The sequence below is a fragment of the Gymnogyps californianus genome, chromosome 7 (genome assembly GCF_018139145.2).
Source record: "Gymnogyps californianus isolate 813 chromosome 7, ASM1813914v2, whole genome shotgun sequence".
NCBI lineage: Eukaryota > Metazoa > Chordata > Aves > Accipitriformes > Cathartidae > Gymnogyps > Gymnogyps californianus.
Window position 1 is genome coordinate 21,031,945 of NC_059477.1, and position 19,610 is coordinate 21,051,554.

At 39.9% G+C, this 19,610-nt stretch overlaps 1 protein-coding gene across 1 annotated transcript in view; it reads right to left on the bottom strand.

Annotated features, from left to right (window-relative positions):
- Window positions 1–17,163, bottom strand: part of ITGA6 (integrin subunit alpha 6) — a 116,428-nt gene extending 99,265 nt beyond the window's left edge. Inside the window, exon 1 of the mRNA XM_050900214.1 lies at window positions 17,146–17,163. The gene's annotated coding sequence lies outside the window, so the exon portion shown is untranslated. The remainder of the gene's footprint in view (window positions 1–17,145) is intronic.
- Between the last annotated feature and the right edge of the window lie 2,447 nt (window positions 17,164–19,610).

The following is a 19,610-nucleotide window of genomic DNA, read 5'->3' on the forward strand; positions in this document are numbered from 1 at the left end:
TGTTTAGTATCTTACCATTTTAACTGTATAGTCTTGATTTTAAAATTTGACTTAGTATTTCACAGGGAAAAAAAGAATTGTTTATTTCCAATAACAATTGTACACAAAAAATTAAAATCTATATATATGTCTCTTTCTGCTTTGTATGAAGGATTTAATGTGTGAAATATGACCATCCCAAACTCTGCTAAGAAATAGCACAAACTAGACAATTGCAATCATACATTACAGAAAGTGGGAAAAAAAAAAAAAAATCAGTGTTGGGCACACGGAATAGGTATTCACTGTGAAACAAAAAGAAAATGAATGTCCCTCAGTCTATGGACTGATGACAGGTTTGCCATGATTGTTTTTTCCCCCTGGGAAATTATGTCTCTCAGGAGGTGACATCCACTTAAGGGACAATGAACCACTATTTATATAAATGTCCATCAAGGAAACTCTCTAAACAATTGTAAATATTGACCGACATGCAGCAGATTAATTTGGCTTCACTGTCATCGGGATTTATTGTAGACAGCTATTGTGGAATGGCAGATCTTTTACATTCATACTTGACACATCACAATTGAACATGGAATTTCCATCAACAACAAAAGCAGCGTTTAATAGTCACTTTGCTTCCCTAACAGAGACGTATGCGTTCCTAATAATGTAAAGACAAGCAGGATTTTTTCTAACAAATACTAACAGATTTTTTTGGTCAAAATACTAGACATTACCTCTGTAAACAGTACAATCCCATGCTAACAAAAAGTTCCTGCTTTCTCTCCAGAAGGAGTACCTCCAGTAGATCCCGAAACACAAATCTGTGTTCTGCTATAATCATTTAGATGTGAAGGGACATCAAGGTCTATAACACGCAGAAGCATTTTCCTCAGTTGCAAGAGCTAATTCAATGTAGGGTTTGTTTTTATTAATACGGCAAGTCCTTGAATTCAACTGCAAAGCAATTACAACAGTCCCAAATCTAAGTTAAGAAAGTGTCCAATGTCAGCTCTTGAAACAAGGCAAGATAGCACTGAGAGGAGCACATTCTTCCCGCTGCTGCCTCTGAGCTAAAGATCACAAACTCTGTATCTCCTCACCTTCGCACCTTTGCAATCCTGGGACAAACGGACATTTGTCAGACCCACTGCAAGACATTCATTGCCATGACAAAAGCAGGACAGCAGTATTTGGAATAGGATGCAGCAGAATAACTAATACCCGATTTTCAGAAACATCAAGTAGGTACAGTTTCTTTGACCTCCGTACAGTTTTGGATGCTCAACACCTGAAAACCAGGCCATGAAAGGAACTCAGAAAACAAAACCAGAAGACCACTTTGTCTTGCTCCCACTTAGCCACACCCTTTTTGAGTCTAGTAGTTCTAGCATTATACTCTTAATTGGCATCATATTCATATTCCCATCTGAGATTTAAAGGAAGTGTGTGTGTGTACACTAGTGTTAAACAGGAGGATGTAGTAGCAGGAAACTGATATTCAAAACATTTTTCTTTTGTAATGCATTTTTGTTTGTCATCAGGACTTGATTTTGAACAAGTTTCAGAGTTGTAAATCCTTGCTTTATTCTACTTACTTCACCCTTTCAAGCGCTCCAGCAGGAGAGAAGGAAAGTTGTTGTGAAGCAGGATAATTAGGGACTTACACTGTAATTGTTAAGAGCACTGAGCACAAAGGCAATACTAAGACAAGCTGCCTGAAGCTTTTCTGGCTGTGAGAAGTGGCGTTGCCAAGGTAATCGCTTTCAAACTGTCCAGCAAGACTGCTGGGGAACTCTGTACCAAGAGGGATGTGTAAGCCAAAATGTACTTCCTGAAAAAGAGAACACGGGCATTCACTGATGATTTGTAGGACTTCCATGTTTTGTCTTAAATACGTATTTCTAGCTTGCTGAAAGTTGGAAAGCTGAGATCATTGTGAACATTTAAGATCCTTCCCTATCACATCCTGAATCTTACAGTTGATTTGAAAATCAGATGGGGGTAAAGGAAAGTAACTTGAGAATCACCAAGATGCTAACCAAATTAGATAGAGACAGGTTGGGTATGGCCTACGTACAAATGCTTAGGGGTTAAAGTGCAAGGAACCACACTTTTCCCACACTGCAGTTAAATAAATTTGCAGTAGTTGTGCTTTCCTGCGTGGGCCCCTTGTACCAGCCCCTTAGGTGCCAGTGCTATTGTTGTGTGCTCTGCAGGAACGCAGCCCATCACTCAGCTGCACTGCCCCTCCATGTGACAAGGATGCAAGCCTGACAGCTACTGCACTTAACTCTTGAGATCCGCACAGAGGCTGTGCTTTTAATTCTGGACATCCACAGCAAAGTGTCCGGTCTTTACCAAGATAGCAGTTGTGACACTAATCTGAGGCCTCACTGTGCTAATTGCTGCATGAACAAGTCACGGTAGAGCCAACTCCTGCCCCACACTATAGCTGATAGATTATCCTGCTATGGAAAGTGGACAAAACCACACACATCATTTGCAGATGGAAGGTGGTGACATGAAGGGAAGGGTGACAGCAACAACAAAAGGGCAGATGCAGGTTTCCTGACCAGCAGCAAAAGAAGAGGGACACAGTGTTGCAGCAGTGGCCCTGTGCTTTTCACGTGGTGGCATGGCACGACCCCTGCCTGCCAGGGGACGTGCATCCGACCACTGCAAGGGGGACACCAGAGCCTAGAAATGACTCTGCTGCTCCAGCATCCCAACTATGCAGCTCCCCTGGAAGGAGCAGGAAGGGTTTTCAGCACACAGTGTTAATGTGCCTCCTCTTTGCTGCGCTTTCCACTTTCAGATAACTATCACGCTCATTATCTCAAGGTATGAAAACAAACAAACAAAAAACCCACAGAGAGAAGATGCAGTCTCATTTTAGATGATGTTTGGATTTGTCCATTTTATGTGAATCAAGCCATGCCACAAAATTATCTAGGAGCCACATAAAAGGTTTTCAGTTCATTAACAAAGGTTGTCAGAGATCCCATCTGCACAGGGCCTATGGATACAGTTACATAAAGGTGGAAGGATCTCCAACATTGTTCCTCCTAATGCTCTGTATTCAAAGCTAGAAGTAACTCTTTATGCACATGATTTTAACTGTATTTCTATGCTCAGGCTGCACAGGACATTTGTCACAGTATGTATTTTCTCAAGCCTATGTAGCCTAGCCTCGAGTTATCAATCAACCCTTTACCTCAACACTAGAAAGCATCCAGTGCTTCTTGGAATTTTCTCATCATAACCGAATGTGAACCCCCATGAAAGGAGGGAAGCACATTTAGAGCTAAGAAGCCTTTGTTAAGGATGTAAAAGTTGCTATGACCTGTCTCTTCCTAAATTTATGCAGCTGTGAATTCAGCACCTCAAATTATCTCAGCTGCCACTATATCCAATTCTGCATCAAGGGATACTCCTGCACTTCCAGCATTTTTTTTCCACTTCAGTTCTTTAGAAGTTTACATTTTAAAAAAGCTCACTAGAATGTGATCAAGTGTTAAAGGTATTTAAAAGATACTTGAATGTCTTCCCACCTTTAAAATTCTTTGGGGTTTTTTTGGGTTTTGGGGTGGTTTTTTTTTTAGTAGGAATGAGTATTGAATACAGTTCTTTTTCATACTTAAAGGGTCCAACTCTATCAGATTTCAAGCACAGCAGAGACAAGACAGACTGTAAAATTGTAAGCAGTCTTCATTCCTTATTGACATCTTTCCTGAAAAATGGTAATCCTTTAACCTTGCAACATCATTTCTCAGGGGGCTGATTAAATGAAAAGTCTGTTTTGGTCAATGGTAATTATAGTTGCAGACCTCAAGGTAACCTTTAGTGTGTACATTCTGCCTTGCACACAATGCCAATTAAATGGTTGACTGTCATTCCTTAGGTTCATCTACAATTACATTCTCTTGGAAGATAAAATATTGCCAATACAATTTACAGTATGTCTCTTCAAACTGCTATACCCAACTAAGATTTATTTCTTCCAGGTCAAGAAAGGTTGAAAGAAAAAAAAAAAAAATCTAGAACTTAATTTCTAAAATACCTTTAAAGTAGAGGAAACACAGGTTTAAGACATAGGGTGTTCAGGGTTTTTTTTCCTTCCCTTCATACCCCTCGGTTGTTTGAGTTAGAGTGGGGGGGGGGGGTTGTTTGGGGGGGCTGGGTGGGTTTGGTTTGTTTGGTTTTAGTTTCCTGCCGTTTGTCTCTCTTTCTGTGTAGCTAGCTCTTCCTCTGTTGCTCTTGTGTTAAGCTAAATCTCTCTGAGGTTCAGAAAAGTACTGATCTTTCAAATACACAGGATAAACAGTGTCTCAGGCCATATAATGTCCCTCTATCTTGTCATCAGTGTTGTTAAATATATTAACAACTTTTTAGGAAAAAATAATTTGCAAATGCCAGAGACAAATTGAAGAACTTACTTATGCAAGGAAGTTGCTGAAGAGTAACCCAGGGCATCAGCTTACAGAGCATCAGTTTACTGACCTCTGCCTTCCCACACAGGAAAGCCTAGAAAGTTTGTATCTGCTTTGTCCTCCCCTATTAGTTTTACATCAGTGAAGTAGTGGAGGTTGATAACGCATTTCTTCCAGCTGTTTCTAATAGGAAATCAAAGTGAGGCCCACAGTTTTCCTAACAGTTTAACTTGACAGTGATTCAAGTACCAATTTCAAATTTCTCATTGAAAGTGTTTGTTCTTTACTATTTAATAACATAATTCTTCAAAGATAAAGCAGATTTTAAGTAGTTTGTAGTTAATTGTTAGGCTCTGCTCAACTGTTAGCGATTTTAATATCATTACATTTCTACTCCATTCCCCACTATGCACAAAGAAATACAGTACTTTACAAAAGACACTTGTAAGTCAAGACAGGAGTCAGAGCAAAGGGAGTATCATTTCAGAGCACAGCCCTTCTTTCAATATCTCATCACACACACACACATACACATTTGCCAGTCTCATACGGATTTTCTGTTGCTTTCACTTAAACTTGTTCCTGTTGGCCTAACATAAAAAAATCCTTTCCACATCCCTCTGTAGTAATGCCCTTTGCCTAGCTGTTTTTCTGTTACCGTTTCCAATTAGGATAATTACATAGCATGACTTTTGTCAGCTTAGATCAGCTTCCATCCAGAATACCTTTATTCATATTCTTTTACCTCCACTCATTACTATAACCTTATGTTTTAAGAATTTTAAACCTATTAAGTAGCATATGACATAACCTTGCTTTGGGGGATCATGGCTTAGTGAATGAGAAATTTGTTAATGAAATTTATGGTGGTGATCAAAAACAACAGTGTAAAACCCCAAAAAGATTTAAAAAGCAAATACAGAAGATCTAACTGAATGAGTCTTAACAGGTATTTGACTGTACAACGCTGTTGGCCAAATGTGAGCATGATTATGAACATGAAGTCATCTTTTCTATTGTTGAAAAAAGTGCTACATTGTCTTAAACTCAAGGTTATGGTTTCTTCTTAACCCCTGCCCCCCAAAACCCATCTTCAATGCCTCAGCACCTTTATTTATCACTAACACAGGAAACAGTACTGTCAAGTGAATCTCCAAAACTACCTGAAGTGCAGAGATGACCACACACTACACATACTGTTTGTCTTTTGTTCATTTGTCTTAGGGAAAGACCAGACAGTCACTCACAGTGGATGTAAGTATAGAGTAGTTCATCACCAAATAATGAGAGGGCATTTTCTGTTCACTTTTACTCTATTACAATCCATCAGTTTCTATTGATTTCTTCTCTTTGCTAAATGAATTAGAAAATTACAATGTAAATATTCTGCTAAACAAACAATTTTTTGTTTTGCTACATGCTGTTTTTTCCAATAAAATAATGGGTAGACATAGGCAACTATAGCACTTGTAAATTCAGACTTTTGTTTTCCATCATATGGCATTATTCAAACACTCTCCAAGCTCAGCTGTGAAAGATACAGCCATATTTATAGAAGTGCTATAGGTATCAAAGATACAGTCTTTCCACTGTAAAAATATTTGAGCCTCATCATTAACCACTGTACCGTGCTGGTGCCAACATTCTGCAGAAATTGATATTTTTAATTTTACAATCCTTTGTAGTTTGAAATACATCACTGCATGGCACATGCACAAGAGCAAACCACCTCTCACCCAGGTTAAGTATGTTAATCATCAGTACGTTTAGTCCTGTTCACACATATATATGTGATTAAAATAAAGCATGCCTTCCAACTTCCAACATAAGACAAATTATCACAAAATCAACTGCATTTATATTTCATGTAATACTTAAACTTATGTATATTTCAATGGAACTATCACAAATAAATCTGCAAACCAAAGTAATCTCTTGTTCATAATCACACTAGTTTTAAAGGTATTCAAGGGAACAATTTCCCATCTATTTACACAGATATTCCCAAGTGCTTGGCAATAATCTCCTAACACTGCTGAGAAAAGCTGACATCAATGGCATCATTTCCCAGATCACATCACCATCCGTGTAATCCAGCAATAAGGATCACCATCAGCCGTGTGATTGTTATGAAGCCCCAGGCAAGAGCAGACTAACGAGCACCGTCCCCATAGCAGAGGGCTAGGATGGGGGCAGGAGTCCCCACAGCCTCTGCAGTGACCACCAGGTTCGCTCCCTTTCTCCAGCACAACTCTGTCCAGCAGAAGACGAAGATTCCCAGATTCAACCCATGCAACAGGGACTGAAACATGCACTACGCCAATTTTAGAAACTGGCATTTTAGGACAAACATGGGAACATCAGAGTGTGGAGATCCATGTTGTATTAGAGCGGTCAATGTGCCCCTCAACCAGAGTGGGAGTGATAGAGAGGCCATCACTTTGGAACTCCTCAGAGATTCTGGTTCCCTCCCAGTTCTTCAAAGAATTTATAGGTTTATTAGGAGGTTCCCCCCCCATTCTCTTCATTAAAATCATCTTACCGTCACAAATATACTGTTCTATTAAGACAAGTTTACCTGGGTAAACTGAATAAAGAATAAGAAAGTGCCTTGATGCCACAAAGAGTGGCTACACAGAAAAGTTAAATCAGCGTAACTAAAATGGAAAGTAGATTTCCTCAAAAATATGCTGGCCAAATTTCTTACTCCTTCATTCAAGTAAAAACGAATTAGCATACATTAAGAGTTAGAAAAATGAGATCTTAACAGAAGAACCCACTAAAAACATTTGAAGAAAATACACTCTTAAGCAAAAAAAAAAAAAAAGAAGTGCTACGGCAATATTTAGTGCATTTTTCTCCATTTCTCCACCTTTCCTTTGGCAGCATCTCCACAAAGAGATGGAGAAAGTTTGGAAATATTTCATATCACTTCACGTCTAGACAAATATAATTTTCTTTTATAAAAGGTGAAATGCACATGCATCATGCATAAATTGGCTGACATCACTGCAATTATGATACAGTGACCGCTCCTCCTCCTTCAAACCAAAGCAGGAGCTCCAGCGGTACTTTCAGAGCCTCTACCATCATGTGGGACTTGACTATGAGGTTCTCAGGATTACCCATCTAGAAGCTTTCTAAGTGCAAATTAGTTGACAAGAGGTAAAACGTCGCATCTTGGTTACTACTAAAACAACATGTTGTTCCATGAGCCACTAGAAATGTAATGCCTGGTTTCCTATAGACATGTCCTAGATTTCTTAACCCACTTATCCCTGAGCACTCTGTTCAGCCAGACAAGTGACATATGGGCCATGACATTTTCACAGCTACATGTGTGCTGGCTGACCGGCCGGTGCAGGATGCGTGTGCTCATTGACCAGCTGGCCAATCCCTGGCAGAGGTGATGGGAGCCAAGATGTAGCTGCCTTTTCTCAGTGGGGAGCACTAATTGGGCTGTTCTCTTTTACCCAGCTGCTGATTTTCGTTAAATTTGTAGGAACTTAAATATATTTGAGACATCTCATTCTCTGCTAATTTTGCAGCCCATAGGTTCACGAGTTACAGTGGACTAAAAGGAAGAAAAAGAGAAAGAATCTGATAGACACGAAGTACAAACATAGGTGTTTCTTTGCTGTTGCAAACCTGGCTGCATGTATGCCATCATGGCACATACCTCTAGCTAATTTTCACTTTTTGTTCACTTGTATACTTTTTGCTTTCATTACCCTCTCACAAATGCTACCCATCCTTACTAAATCTTGCCCTACTATTTTTCCCTGTCTTGAAAGCCTCCTTCCCCCGTTTAGAAGCTATTTCTGTTTCCAGTTCAATCAGGCTTAATAGTTAAGTAGCAACTAGACAGTGGAAACACATTAAAAATATACAGTTAATAGAGGTAGAATAATACACTTCACATTTAAGTGCTTTAGATAGAGGGATTTATATAAGATTTATGAGATTTATATGTATGTATTTTAGATAGAGGGAGAGAGAAATACCTGTTAATCATGCCATTGTTTAACCACAAACTCTGCATCTAATTGTGTGTTTGTTATCCTGCCATGTTGACCACTCATATGGCTACAGCTCTTTGGCACTACAGTATTACCTGCACTGAACAGCAGTAACGCAGGAACAACCTTGTGCACAGTTGCCGAGTGTTTTTGGGGAAGAGTTGTCAGCATTTCAAGTTCTGAATCTTCCTCAACATGACATAAGACAGCCTGACCACAGTCTGCCAGTACTGGAAGCTTCTTTCTAGCCCCCATCCATTAAGGTGCAGTTTATATATACTTTTAGAAATAAACACCCTAGAGTTTAAGCCTATACAAAACACAACCCCAGGTTCACGCCTGCTACACAGTAGGTGTTTCCATAATACAAAATTATGTTTCTAATATTTCCAGCAAATGCAGTCAAGCATAAATTTCCAGGATTGTATGAATAAGGGTGATTCTCTAGAGCTGATAATAAGCAAAGACAGCTCGTGAAGCTCATAGGGCTCATATCCACTGACATATAAAACAGTAACTTCTTTTGTTATTCAAATGTACAGCATAACTGAATGTAATTGCTAGACTGTCTCCAACAACCTGGGCAACTGCAATAAAACTAATAGTGCAGTTTTATAAACAAATCCATGTGAAGATATATCTGAGATGTCGTAGCAATGGCAGATTTGCATGGTATTGCGTATAGGAATATTACGAGCAACCCACTTTAAAAAGACTGCAGAATGTCCAGATGATTCTTTTTAAATTACTAGGTCCAAACTCTCTTCAGAACAGATATGACTAGTATCCTGTCCTGGTTTCAGCTGGGACAGAGTTAACTCTCTTAGTAGTAGTTGGTACTGTGCTGTGTTTTGGATTTAGTGTGAGAATAATGTTGGTAACACACTGATGGTTTAGTTGTTGCTAAGTAGCACTTATCTTAAGCCAAGGACTTTTCAGTTTCCCATGCTCTGCCAGCAAGCAGGTGTACAAGAAGCTGGGAGGGAGCATAGCCGGGGCAGCTGACCTGAACTAGCCAAAGGGGTATTCCATACCATGGAACGTCATGCCCAGTATATAAACAGGGGGGAGTTGGCCAGGAGGGGCGGATCGCAGCTCTGGCATCAGTCAGCGGGTGGTGAGCAATTGCATTGTGCATCACTTGTCTTTTCTTATTTCTTTTTTGTTGTTGTATTCTTTTTCATTACAATTATTATTATTATTAGTTAGTAGTGTATTTTTATTTTTACTTTAGTTATTAAACTGTTCTTTTCTCAACCCACGAGTTTTACTTTTTTCCTTTCCTCCTCCCCACCTCACTGGGAGGGGGAAGCAGCTGCGTGGTGCTTAGTTGCCGGCCAGGGTTAAATCACGACATATCCCCACTGTATAAAAGACCACATTCTCTCACGTCAGAGGAGGAAGAGAGTACTCCTAGCCATTACTTCTCTAAAGCATGGCCTGGGGTTATGATAGTTCCATGAACACATCAGCTCAGTGCTTGGCCACTGCCAAAACCCCATTGAGTTATTAAGAACAGAACAGTGAGCGAAATAAAACATTATGCTGCTGAATAAATTCATGCTTTTTCTAGACCTTGAGCGCAGTTCAGACTAGTCTCCTTATCTCAGCAAGTGAAAGGTTCAGAGGAGACAACAGGGAAGAACATAGGTATGGGTCAGCTGGGCAGGTTATGATCCTTCAGCCTGGGAAAGCGATGGCTTCAGGAGCAGGTGGCAAAAAAAATGGAAAGGAGGAAGGAGAGGGTGGAGAATGCTGTTCATGGTCTCTTCTGATATTGGAGATAGGGTCCAGCAAATGAAGCCATCAGGAGTCAGTTCACAACAAACATGCACAGCATTTCCTCACACAGCTGACCAAACTATGGCAATCTGAGCCAAGCCGTGCCCTGGAGACATTTGAATAGAGCTGGGGTGGTGTGGAGGAGCAAACACATACTTGGAAGGAAGCCTACCTCTTGCTCCTAGATAGACAAAGCTTATCAAGCTCAGGAAACCATCCTGGGCTGAAAACAGTTGGAGGAGGGAAAGCTACCAGGGGAGAAGTGGGGAAAAGGCAGTCCCATGTACATTCAACTCTTTGCCTATGAGTTACAGGCACTGTTGGCCCAGACAGGCTGTGATAACTGTTACTGCTTTCCTAGGTTCGTACTTACAAGCTGGCTTGCAGCACAGCAGTAAACTCACTACTGATGCTTTCTAACTCAGGTCCAGCCCTGTTGCTTTTGCTGAAGTAGTTAGAAATTGCCATGAATAGAAAATGTTGCCCCAAAACAGAGTTACCAAGGCCTGTCCTAGCAGTGTTCTCAGTGCCCACGAAAAGCTGAGGCCACAGAGAAAAAAAACCTACCAAACTAGCCACTTACAGTCCTGAATAAGCCCCACACTCAGACATCATCCACTAACCAATCAGGCCAGATTTGCCACTCCGCTGTTGCAGACCAAAGTTGGAGCAACTCTGCTGTAGTTTGGAAAGTTTAAAACAAAGTAGTAAAGCAGGGAAGCAGTCCTGGCAACTGTTATTTTGAAGGCACAGAGGAAAAAAAAAAGTCCAGGAGGTACTACAGCATTTCCATTTGTAACTGATAAAACTGAAAATTAAATACTCATACTGCCCACAGCTGCATCAGCAGATCTCCTGCCCCAACATTTCCAGTCAAAAACCATCATAGCACCACTTAGCCACACTCCCTTCTGGTCCAGCATTATCATTCACTACACACAGAGTCAGGCTGATGTGGAGTGGATTACCAAGACGATTCTTTACAGTACAACTCAAATTCATCAAAATAATTTTACTGATTTACACAAGAAGTTTTGTACAACCCTTCCTCCATGACCTGTTGCAGAAATAGAGTGCAGCTGTTTTGTCCTTCCAGCTGTACTTTGTTTTCGATTATAAAATTGCACAGACACTTTCTTTTAGGCAAAATCATGAAGCCATATCAAGCTTGTCACTACCCTAAACCCAGCACATAACCGTTGTATATATATTTGACACACACTCCTCACACTCATGAGGCAAAAATGTTACCAGATACAGCAGGCAGACCCAGAAAAAACATGAGCCAACAAATCTGTGTCATAAACTCATAAATTGAAATGACTTAAGCCTTGACAACCTATAGAGATCCTTTTGGGAAACGCAGAGAGGGCCAGGTGCGGTCAGCGCTTGCATAGGAGGAGTTCCAGCTTTCTGTGCCACCATCTGGGCAAGGCCCACTTCTGCTGCACCACATTCATTACTCACTGTGTGATGACTATCACAGCAGCTGTGATGTCTGCACAACATCCAGGCCAAAAAAAAAAAAAAAAAGCTATTATTGCAGTAAGTCATTAGAATGAGAATTTTATCAACTTTAAAGGATGTGACTCTCAAAAATGTATCAGCTGTTACACTCAAACTCCTCCTGCAAGTTACAATGCCTGCTATGCAGCTGACATCTTTGGAGCACGAAATAAAATTTCACGCTGGAACATTTCAACTTCAGTGGAAGCAGATTACTGCTGTGTCTTCCAATAATAATTTCAGCTGATGTAGCATGATAGTCTTCATAGGAAATAAGATCTTGGCTTTGAAATTAGAAGCCAGTTGTGAACATTGCCTTTTGAATACAGGAGGTTATTCGACTCTTACCAAGACTGATAAGGAAGTTGTTTGTCTATAGGGAAACACAATACAGTAGGATGTTGGATTTCAGACTCCACTGTAGATAAAGTGCAAGTTCACATTAGCTGGAGAGAAAAAGAAAAGCTTTTCATCTTATTTTTAAGGTCTCCTAAACCCACAAAAAGCATTTCTAATTCCTAAAGCATTTCTAACACCATCAGTACTGCACACTAGCCGTAAGATAAGCACCTGCATTTCCCCTTGCCAGTATAGTATCATTTCATCTTGCTGGGCTGCACTATGGGCACAGCCATGACAAGCTCTACAGCTTGCTGCAGTCATATCCCATTTCATAGCCCCACAAGACACTGCACTACGTCCTAAGCACACTCACAGGATGTTACAGGACAACTTGTCCATTTGGTCTTGCAACCATAGGAAGAAATGGTCCAGGTCTGCAAAATCCATTTCCTGGCAACAGGCTACAGCTGCATGGTATAAGCTGCTACATGTTAGAGAAATCAATCCTACTGTCTCTAATTACCAGAACCAAACACTGCTGCTTTTTATGAAGCCAGTATTTCTTTTCCTTGCTTCTGCACAAGCAACTACCATATAAGGTTGACAAGCCTCAAATGCTAGTCTGAGGACAGAGATATCACTTGTGTTCAGAGCAACTGAGAAAGGATACAAAAACAAGCTGTGCTTCTGCAACCACACTGCAAATGGACACACAGCAACATGCACTGTGCCCTAAACTTTCAAATAAGAAAAGACATTTTCATGAGGCTGTACAACGGGTTTACCTCACATACATTAGCAATGATCAGAAAAGGATCGATAACAGCTCAGCAACCCTGTGACAACCAACAGCCCATACCGTCAGAGATTTGTTAGCCATCTGTCCAGATACAGTTAAAGTTCAGGGGTGGCACAGATGTCCTGGATATTTGTAAGGCCATTAGTGCTGTGCTGTCTCCACCACCTGTCAACACTGGAAGTGTTCCTGAATTAACTGCAAGATTTGAAGGGAGACTTGCATGTCCTGAGGATGGTATTAACAGGATGTGTACAACACTCCTATCCCTGCTGTTTCAAGTAGGGCAGTAAGTTCCCTATAAGCAAAGTGAATTACCTCATGCGGATCTCCTTGCTGCATTTCACTGTATCAGGAGATTGCTGGAGGGAAACCATAAAAGTGGCTTAAAATAATTATTCCAGCCCCCTCCAATATTCTCCTCAGTTCTCACATCAACAGAAGTGATGTCCTAGAAAGACATTTTAGCTATTGAGAACTGGGGATGACTCCCCCTCTTACTCCACTCACAGACACATGAACTTTAAATTCTGTTTAACGAACTTCTGCTTCTGGCAGTCACAGAAGCTGATCCCACTTATTTCATGCTGCCTTTTGCTGAATCTTATTTTCTTGATGGGAGTCTGACCTCGCTTATGGGCAGTTTCTTCCACGTGAGCAGGCGCAACTACAGATTATTGCTAGCAATACTTTTTCTTTATTCATAATTAAACAACTTTATAAACAAAGATCTAAAAATTCATATGGATTTAGAACCTACAAGTTCACCAAAAGCCTGGACATTCTCACATTTCAGTTCTCCTGTAAAAAAATGCAGGCTCGGGAAAGGAAAAGAGGCAGAAGCAATGAGACAGGTACCACTCCTGCTCCCAGTGCTCACAGGCTTAGGCACATACCCCAGCCAGTCTGCTGCAGGCAGATCCACTGCTGCAGCAGCAGCCTCCTCTACTACCAAGTGCCTCCAAACTGGTGGCTGATGAAAAGAAGTTGCAAAGATGCAGTATTTTCTGAGCTACCACTGTAGTAATAGTACCTAGCTATAAATACAGTATCTGTGTTCAGATCTTTGGCAGGTGTAAGACAGCTCTTTACACCATGTTCATAGTACAGAAATCTTACCATGATGTTCAAGAATTCGAAGTTATTATACACTTGATAAATGTATATAAACCACTCATTCTTCCCCATTTATAATTCAACAGAATATTCCAGGTTATACTTCAATGTAAATGCAGTCTTTTAACTATGAATCAATCACTTTCATCTTTTGTTGCAAGTATAACAGCAGTAGAGTATACAAAAGCTACTTTCATTATGGAGGTATAATATGAAATCCAGTACAGGACACCTTATTGGCAATTACATATTAATATAACAACATTAAAAAGCTTCAGTATGCATTGCAACAAAGAGAGAAATAGAAAATATTTCACTATATCCAAGCAATTGTTTCAGGCTTATATACCAGCAAGGACTAATTGTATTGCATAGTACAAAATGACAATGAAAGCTGTTTCTTATTCATATTTCTACAGAACCCCAAAAGTTGCACCAGAGAATAATCATCTATGTTCATTTAGGTTTACTATGTCTAATAAAATGACTCATTGAAAAAAGATGATTAGACTGCAGACACACCCAAAGAAAAGTTGTATGTGCAATCTCAGGGGACTGTCTTTGCATACTCATTAGGCTATAAGTCTCTAATTACATTATTGGAGCATTGTTTTCTCCATAACACTCCTTCATTTAGTATTTGAGCATTCAGTATTTATTTTTATCCTCTACAGTAAGTACGTAGCTGATGCTTCTGTCACTCACTCCATCTAAACTACTGAACCCAAGTTACACAGGAAAATTTAATTCTGGTATTTCCTAAACATGCTTCACTCTGCATTTAACATACATTCTTTTAATGTAATTTCTTCAGATGTGATTTCCTAACTCTTAAAATAAAAAAAAAAATTAAAAATTCTAAATTTCATTATACGGAACCAATACAAGACATATTCAGAAAAACAATTTCCCTAAAATTTATGCACATAAATTTTCACCCTCAGGCACAGATCAAACATAGAAAATATCAGTCCAAAAGATTAAAATTTGGTAAAGTTATAAGCATCTGAAAAGTGATCTTTTACAGAGAAGTGCCAGACAATCTTAATTTCAAGCAATACAATCAGCTCTATTATTAACACATAAGTATATACATTGCATATAGTACTCCTGTATTTTGCACACTTTGAAGACTAGTACTGCAGTTCTCATGCTTCATGACCAAAAACAGACACTCAAAATCAAAGCACATGACATAATGAACATTAGTTAACATATGCCTGTATCATATTTGTTGTTAAGAACAAAGCACCTACAAAATTCTTCTGAGCTAAAAAAATTTACTTGTTCTTGACCAGAAAGGTAGGTAAGCTTGACTTTACTTTCCAAAAAAATCAGGCAATTTTAATTTTTATGTTATTTAAGATATTTCATTGTTAAGAAATCACGTCTTATGATAATCGCTATCAGTTTCAAGAAGTGCATCTGCAAACAGAAAATTGTGCCTAGTCCACATTTCACAGAAGGTCATCTGCCCATGGCCATTTTTCATAAGTAGCTTTTGTCGCATATTTCATTCTTATAATAATGACATTATGGCAACGTCTAGCATATAGCTCAAGGCAAACAGACACAAATTCTCCTTGCGCCAACGGGGAGAGAAGAGAAATCATTCTCAATTTTCCAAACATGCTGAGGTTAATGAAGTGTTAATTAAAATATTTTAAGAGTCAAGTCAGCTTAATCTTAAGAAACCCTCCAAAATATGGGTACCTTTTCCTAAGCTAAACTCTCCTGTTTCATTTCCACTTCATCCTACTATATTCAAGCTGAAGGTGAAGCTTTAGAAAGTCTTATTTATTTTGCTACACTTTTCCGCTTGCAAATCTGTCCTTTGCAGAGCCATTCTGATGCAAGGACAAAGCTACCACTGAGGCGGCTAGTAGCAACGCGTCACAAGGGAAAGAATAAAACACCCTGAGGCTCTATAAAAGTAGCCCAAGAATTTCTATTCATACAATAAGTTGAACCAATGGCAAAATACTGGTTTTCTGAAATGTTAATTTGCATAAACAGTAAGACAATTTAGATGTGGATTTACAGTCTTAGTAATTAATGGGATGAATGCTGAAAGAAAGAGTCTAGGAACGTGTGCTTGCATGGTGTACCATGCCCAAAGAACATTTCTTTCACAGAACAGCATCCACCAGGCCTAGGAAGCTGATTCATCATGATATACGTGAGTCAGGTGCCTGTTACAAAGGCATCATGAATCACTCCTGGACTCTGGATCATATTCAAAATCCACACGCAGCACAGGAAAAGCGTTCTTATGCCATGAGTAAAGTAAGCACTTTCAGCATGCAGTCACTATTACGTTTTTATTTAAAAAAAATAAAAGCCAAAAATAAAAAAAGAGAACCAAGGGAAAATTTCAAACAAGCTCAGCAATTCTGACTCCTCCACATCAAAATAGTGCTAATAATGTCACATTTCTCATTAAAAACAAAAGCAGTTTCTCTGCAAGCTGGCTGGTTAGCCAATAAACCTAACTGTGCTGGTTCAGTGACCCCAGCCTTTGCTCAAATGAGACCACAGTCCCAGTCAAGCAGTGCTATGGACACTTTTCATTAGTCTCCAAAAGGCATACTATAACATTTTCTGTTTCTACAGCATTCATTCAAATATGACAGCACCACTTCCTGGCTACACGAAGGTAAAAGAAATAGATATTAATATTCTATCAATATACCATACCATTGAAGTGCAAAACTCAAAGCCTTATAAAAGGTACTCCCAAATTTTATAATGCTCACATCCATAGAAGGGACTCAGCATTTTCATATATTATATCCTATCCTAAGGTCCATACTGTCATATAGTTGTCTCATAAAATATTAAGATATTTTGGCTATGCTAACCAGCAAGGAAGAGCAAGGGTCTGAAGGAACTACTGCCAATTCTCCAGGTTCAGGTGACACAAATGCAACAAACAAAACAGTATTATCTTTAGTAAAAAACAAGCTCTCATTTCATTCCAGGGCACACTCAAGCTATCCTAAATTTCTACTGCATCTTGCACTGCTCTCCCAGCCTGCATGCCTAACTATGGGATGAGATGGAGTCCTGACACAGAGACCAAAACCAAAGTGCAGAGGCTGTGCTTGTAGACTTCCTGAATGTGCCACAGCTAGAAACATAAAAGAAAAGCACAGCTCTTACTCACAGTGTTGCAGAGCAGCAATCCAGACCAGCAAAAGACCTTATAACCCCCTAGACTGTTTTCCCCTCTGAAACAAGGAAGCCAGGCTTGGGTGGGTATCCCCAACAGTCTCCTCAGTAACTTCCCCAAGGTGATCCAGGACTTGGAGGTGTTATCACAGCAGGCAGGAATCAGCTGTGTTTAGACAGGTGTGACAGCAGGCTACTGCTTCACAGGCTGTAGCTGCACCTGGACCCCTCGCTGCAGGGCAGCAGCACTGTGCAATGCAGGGCAACAAGAGTTCATGCAGAAGAGGGGAACTGGTGGGTACAGTAGTACTGCTATTCCTAGACTAGGAAGGTTGTTATTTAAAAAGAGAAAGAAGAAGTCTGACTCAGAAACTAAATAAAACCACAGAGAAGTCTGATTGTGGCTTAAGTGTAAATCAGAAGAAAAAACAGTTTAAGGAAAGGATTCCTTAAAATAATTTTGCTGCTTAAATGCAAAGTTTGGCAGAAATGTTGCAACAACTACTTTGTGATAGTATTGTTCTCCTCCCTGTAGAATTATTTTTAAAGCTACATACTAATGCCAGATTATGTTATGCCAACGGCATCAGATTTCCTTACAGTGTACCTGCTCCTCCTTCAAGCCATTCCCACTTGGACTTACCATGCCAGGAGATAGCAGCAGTTGCCTCTTTCCTCTCTAGAGCTAGCCAAAAGACTTTCCCCTTCCCAGAGGGGAAGGGGCAACTGGCAGTTGCTAACTAAGAGCCTCGCAAACTAATTAAGGATGGACTTCCTCATCTAAATTGTTAAGGTGCAAGGTACAGCTTGTAGCAAGTCAAGTGTTCTGCATCTCAGCCTGCGCAGAGTGGGCACCAGCCCCCAGATGCCACAGGGCTGAGGCAGCTTACTGAGAGTAACAAGTTGCTCAGCAAGTAACCTGCTGCTTTCTTCAAACAAATGGTATAATTGAGGGAGGCAAATTGTTCTGCTTCATATGAAACAGCCTCCAGAAGGCAAACGTTCACAGGACTTCACTTCCAGCTTTTCTTTTGATAAAGCTGCAAGGGCATATTTCATTCAATGCAGTCAGGCTCGTGTCATTTATGAACAATGGGAAAACACTGAAGCAATTATTAAGACTTTTCCCTATAAACTTCCCAATAACTGCTTCCATTCCTTCAAAATCCTGTCCTTCCCTTCTGAATCAAAATACAAGGCAATGAGACAACCTGTGCTTTAAGACTTTCTCTCAGAATATGACCACCACTTCCTTCTCTGGACCACAAAAGAAGTCCAAGGGCAAATTTTACTTAACCTCAAATAATAATTTTTTTAAATCTCTTATTAAATAAGAGTATTCTTCTGGAACTGTTATTAGGAGCTCACGGCATCAAAGCTAAGTCGGGCATTCCATTTTTTCAGGAGTAAAAGCAGATGTCTCTGTATCTGAAACATTTTGTAAATATAGTCCAAAATATGTGCAAACATCCCTGTTCTCGTAAGAGTGGATACCTGAAGGAATATTCTGTTTCCATGAGTTTATTGATGAAGGGGCTGTAATGCTTAGGATGCAGGCATTGTGGGTCCTTTAGGGTTCTTCACCCTAGTGGATCAAACTATGACTGTCCCATCAGTCTACGCCTGTGAAACAGAGATAGTAACAGCTGGCATTCTTACGGCTGAGAAAATAATGCATCACTAATGTAGGATATATCCTACACACAGGATACAGTGTTATCCTTAATAATGCTTACGCTCACCAATAAATAGCTGCTTATGACTACCTTGTATCAGTTGTCCCTTGACCCTACATCTCTTCCATACAGAGGACTTTCTGGAGTGAAGTCAAATTGTTGGTACGCTCCAACAGTTATTTATCATCGCTATGTTGTGCACAGAAAGCTAATTTTTTGATGGCATACAGAGCTGAGGGCTGTTTTTCCTCAGTTCCTGCCATCACTGCTTGTAGTACCAGAAGTAAAATTTGCCTCTCTTCTTCCAAAGATGACCAAGGGACACGATAGCAGTCTGTACAAGGGAAGCTGTGTAGGAAATGACTACTTGGTCTCTCATAAATGGTTTCACTCACTACTACTAATTCTCATCAGGTGGCAGAATTTAAACAAACAAAAAAGCTTTTTTCATTTAAAGAATATTCAAATTTCTAAGCTTTCAAGCTTCCATGGTATCTTGTGTCAACAGCATAAATACTTTCAAAAAGTGATTAGACACGTTTTTGGAGGGTAAGTCGATCAGTGGCTAATAAAACTTAGCAGTTCACATGCAACATCGCACCCCCGGATCTCTTTCAGCTGCTGATTTCTTCAGACTGGAGAACACAGAAGGGGCAATCTGTAGTTCCCTTACTTTGTTTTTACATGCCTCCCCCAATCTGCCGCTTGCAATTGCTGCAGAAAGCACCCATGTAAGCCTTTTCATCCCATGACCATTCCCATATTAGTGTTCAGCCTTCCTTTC